Source organism: Rhinolophus sinicus, linkage group LG02 (assembly GCF_036562045.2).
Source record: "Rhinolophus sinicus isolate RSC01 linkage group LG02, ASM3656204v1, whole genome shotgun sequence".
Taxonomy (NCBI): domain Eukaryota; kingdom Metazoa; phylum Chordata; class Mammalia; order Chiroptera; family Rhinolophidae; genus Rhinolophus; species Rhinolophus sinicus.
Genome location: NC_133752.1, coordinates 174359984 through 174364694, shown reverse-complemented (window position 1 = coordinate 174364694; position 4711 = coordinate 174359984).

Below are 4711 nucleotides of genomic sequence, written 5' to 3'. Positions count from 1 at the left end.
TACTCCTTCAGAGTACATGTTATTTTAGGTGTCCTATACTTGCCATTCACATAGGTAAGTTTAATTAACTATTGTCACTCAGCAATTTCTGTTATATAATGTGTTCCCGATTAAAGCTTTCCTTCTCAATAGTTAAAATGGTGTGGGGTGTGAATTTTTTTGTCAATATCAAAAGTTATGTATTTTAAATTGTTCGGTTTTTATTTCTAAGATTGTAACTATCTGTGGAGACTACTGACTTAAAAATGTTCTTTGGAATTCTCAAAAATTTTTAATACCATCAAAGCATCCCAAGGCACAAAAGCTTCAGAATTCCTGTTTGCAAAGATTGTGTCTGTCAAATATTCATTACTATTAATTACGTCTCCCATTTTTAATACTCGAAGACACCAGAGGCGCAGGTACGCACACAGCCAGTGTCTGCTCAGCAGAACATCTGGTTGTCTTAAGACCATCAGTGTTACAACACTAAGAGAAGAAGTGAAGTTAGAAAACAATTGACATGGTAGCAATTGAGGCTTACTGGCGTTAACATAAAAAGTCAAAGAACCATTTGAAAATGCTGGAAAAATCTTCCAGGGTGATAATTGACCTGTGGTAACCACTATTAAGTACAGGGATTCCAAACTGGGACAATTAGGGTATCGAACAAATGGAGAAACATCTTAGTGAAGTCAGTTTTAAAATCTCATTTCCTTATTCCTGTAAATACCTCTTCTCAAACATCCATACAAACAATGACATCACGTTATGTCAAATCCTTCAATTAAATTTGTAGCAAAGAAAAAAAGGAATGAGGAAGAGAAGACTGCACGCATGTCAAATGTCCTCGCGTACTCCTTCCCAAAATTAAATTGGTGTTACAAAGTGCACCTAGTCTGAAGGGTTGCACTTCGTCCATTCCTACAGCTTCGTCAGGAACAGGATCTTTCTCTTCAATTGTCGGCTGAAGGGGTTAGGAAACAAGATGATTAGTAACTAATGGACACTTTATGCAATCCCTAGTTAACAATTCAGGCTAGCAATACTAACGTTATAACCTCCAAGAAAAGGACTTTTTGAAAAATAGGTATTTAAGCGAATATTAGGTTGGTACAAATGATACTGCAGTTTGTGCAACATTGAATGCAAACCTCCAACTTTATACAAGCATAAATTCCCCAAAGTTAAAAAAAATTTAATGTAAGATGCTGAATCCATGAAAGTGAAAAAGAATTTTAAAATCATAAGAGAATTTTAAGAGTCTCAGAACTGGAAAGGCAGCAAACCCAGAAGGCATGAAATAAAAGAGTAAGAAGTTTGACTACATTTTAAAATAGAGGTTACCGTCTGAATATACACCTATCCCACAGTAAGAGTATTCACTCTGCATATATTTGGACTGATTACATTTCCTAGAATTTTTTTTCCAAGAATACTCAAAATACATTTTACTTTTCTAATATTTTCAGAGTCACCTATGAGATTAAATCTACTAATCACTGATAAATCTAGGCATTGCGCTAAGCACTTCTTTATACATCAATGAACTCATTTCGTTATCACAATCTCGAACAGAATGATTAAAAAGAGGAGCAAGGTCAGGATTTTCCCCAGGACTTTGGACTCTACAATAGTATGCTTGCTGCTCTTCTAGTGTAAACATATAAATTCAAAAGACGCCTTAGATTTCAAAATACTCAGGGAAAATAAGCTAAAAATTATAGAGCTCTTCTTAGAAAATAGTGAGATTATTTGCTGCTGCAATAAGTGTTATTTCCCTTTCATGATGTTGAAAGGAGAAATAAATGTGAAATAGGGGAAAATACACTGACTTCTTTGAATAAAATACTCACCACTAAATTATCACTAAGTATGTATCGTGGCATCCAATATCTTCAAAAGTTCCTAGTACTGAAGTAGGACTCTACTGGGAGCAACTTGTTACTTTTCTCAAAAGCAGGACAAGGAGATCTAAAAGACGGTCTCTGACCTGGCTATGCTTCTACTCCTTACAATCAGTGGAAGTGAAAACTAACCTCTCTGCTAACACAGCAAGGGGATGAAATCCCTGCCTCAAACTGAAACTTCTGTTCTCAGTAGCAATAGAGTTGAGATTGTAAAAAGCTCATTGATCCATGTAAAAAGTATTGAAAGCCTCCCCTATAGATGAGACATTGGGAACGTCACTACTTGATTGTTGGACATAAATGGATTTCAGTCAAGAATATCATTTATTGCAATGGACGGAAAATCTCACTTCCCCTAAAATACACACACACACACACACACACACCTTTAACATCCTCTAGAATTCCCATAGGTACAACATTGGTTTTCAAAATATGTCCATACACAAATACGCACACACATATTTGAAAATAACTAAACAAAATACCTCAGAATTCATTTTCTTAAGATTTATTTTTGTCTCCTTTTGTTGTTGAAGGCAATTGGTCAGAATTGCATCTTCTAATATTCTGTTGTCCTGTTCTTGAGAAAGTGGCCTCTGCGTGTCGTTTTCCTTTTGTACAACCTAGAGAATCGAATATGAACAAAGAAAAATTAGAATGTAACTAAAATTTAACTGTTAAAAATCTTAATCTACGTTTACTTATTCCTAAATTATTGGACTGTAAGTAGAAAGTGAAAAATAAGTTGCCTTAGTCTAAATTAGAAGAAAAACATGAACCCGCAAAACTAATTTTGTCACCGTTTGCACTAAACAATCGCTTATATGTTAAACCCACCCCAAAAATGAAATAGTAAATGATTTTTAATGGCACAGAGGCTTCCTCACTTAAAATAGTTCACCACACCACATCTTAAATAGTGAGCCCCTATAGTGAATTTAAGAATATCTTTTAAAGATTAATAACGGGAGAATAGGCAAACTTTAATTAGGAGCCCACATCATTAACATCAATCAGTAAGAGAAGTAAATTCCTACATATTAATACAAATTATACACTATGATAGTGTTATACATTGACATAGTTATCTGTTGCATCCAATTCTAACTTATTCAACACCCACTAATAAGAGCAGATCAAAAATTAAGTCACATTTACTGATTTCCTACACTGAAATGAAAGGAATTAGAAAGTTATTGTTTGTGCCCTAATAACCAAAGGTCCCATCCTGGAAAGCGTGATTCTCTTAAAAGTCAGTTGAGTTGATTGCATGACCCCATTCTCTCTCTGAATGTAGACTCAGACGTCCATTACACAGAGGTCACAAGGAAGAATCCATCTCTAACCTTGGCCTTAGTGACAAGCCATAGGGAACTGCACATTTTGAACCACTGACTCCTTTCACGTGAGCCCGAATCAGTGGCCATCATTTTCACATGGTTCATAATTTCAACTGTCTCATCACGTGATTCAATATTTGATGTTACTTTCTTTGTTATGTAAGGGAGTTATAAAAATTAAAGGAGCAAACAATATTCAGGACTTTATTATTATTATTTTTTGCCTCAATTCAAGGATAAAGTTGAGCTGTGAATATGTATAGATGCTAACAATATTTTAAGTTTTCTAACTAGTTCAAATGTTATACATATCATTCAATTATGACCGTGTGACTCTAAAAGGCTAGCTTGAAAGGTAATTTCAATTGGACTCTATTATATTATTAAAGCACAGAAAACCATATTATACTAGAAATTTAAGCTTAAATTTTACATACACGTGTGTAGTTCTTTTCATTTCCATCAAGCCTCGCTTGCCCTTCCTCCGATGTCATTCCTAGGTGTTGTCCTGCTGACAAGTCTACATATGAGTTAAAACGAACTACTTAGAACAGTCAGATAAAAGCTATCATCTTTATAGATACAGAAAATAACATCTTATCAATTGAGAGTTCAAATTAAGCGTAATCTTTTCCTGAATACTTTACTTTACTTAAGAAATACTTCTAATTAGCTCACACTTCAACAAACCATTTGGGTAATATGGCACAAAGTAAAAGGCATACAAACGTGTCAAAAATGAATCCACCAATTCATTCATTGAACATCGATGGAAAAACAATCAGAAACAAAACGCAATTTAGAAATACAGGACAAACATATCGAATCGCACTATATACTCTGTTCTCTACCTCGTAATTGTACCTTTTGAACAACACCCTAAGATTCAACTGCAACGTCATTCATTGTTTCCACAATGACTGTTACTTCTGATGCATGTATCTGTGTACACCCTTCCTTATAGCTGAAATGTTTTCCTCTACTATTCTGAAAATTTCTTTTCACCATTGAGGATTCAGCACTGGGGTTTAAGGAAGAAGGGAGAGAAGAGGAGACAGACTGCGGACACAGCTGAGAAGGAAGTGCTATGCACTAAATTCTCAATGAATCCCAATACTGCTGCAAAAGTCAATTCTAAACTATATAATGCCATAGAAAATCCAAGAAATATTTGGTTGTTGGTTTCAAAGGTGCTTTTTCAGTTACATCGAATAAAGTTATAACCAATACTTGTGAATGCCGAGCTATAAAACTAAAGCTAAAAAACTGTTTTGTTTCACTAGGCAACCTTTAGATCTTTCTGAAGTTTTCCCATCTGGTCCCAATGTGGTACATATAATCCTGCTGCCCACTCCCCAGTGTACGCTAAATACTAGTCTAAAGGAAATCACCCTTTCACCTCATTCTCTTTCTTATTTCCGTATGTTACTGTGCTTCAGGAAGAATGCCAATGTCTTGCTAAAAGTCATTCTGTTTGGT